Source organism: Penaeus monodon, chromosome 15, assembly GCF_015228065.2.
Source record: "Penaeus monodon isolate SGIC_2016 chromosome 15, NSTDA_Pmon_1, whole genome shotgun sequence".
Taxonomy (NCBI): Eukaryota; Metazoa; Arthropoda; class Malacostraca; order Decapoda; family Penaeidae; genus Penaeus; species Penaeus monodon.
In genome coordinates this window covers 26,000,799-26,001,042 of record NC_051400.1, presented here as the reverse complement: position 1 = coordinate 26,001,042, position 244 = coordinate 26,000,799, and the positions used below count along the sequence as shown (strand labels likewise).

The following is a 244-nucleotide window of genomic DNA, read 5'->3' as shown; positions in this document are numbered from 1 at the left end:
AATATAAACGCGAAAGGATGTGCCAAAGTGCCAAGAGAAAGCGAAGCTGCGCAATCTGAAAAAGTTACACCAGCACAAAAAGTGATTGTATACAGTGATAAACAGCAATGATCAAAGAACGTAATCATGGAACGTGCAATTCACAAAACAGAACCTTAAGTCCGGTTAGTATTAGTTACAAGGTCAATTTTACTGAACACTGCTAATATGTGAGTACTTTATACTTGATGTTTGAACCTTTGGG

At 37.3% G+C, this 244-nt stretch overlaps 1 protein-coding gene across 1 annotated transcript in view; it reads right to left on the bottom strand.

The window, feature by feature from the left end:
- Window positions 1-244, bottom strand: part of LOC119582282 — a gene marked incomplete in the record, with an annotated part of 24,829 nt that overhangs the window by 7,820 nt on the left and 16,765 nt on the right.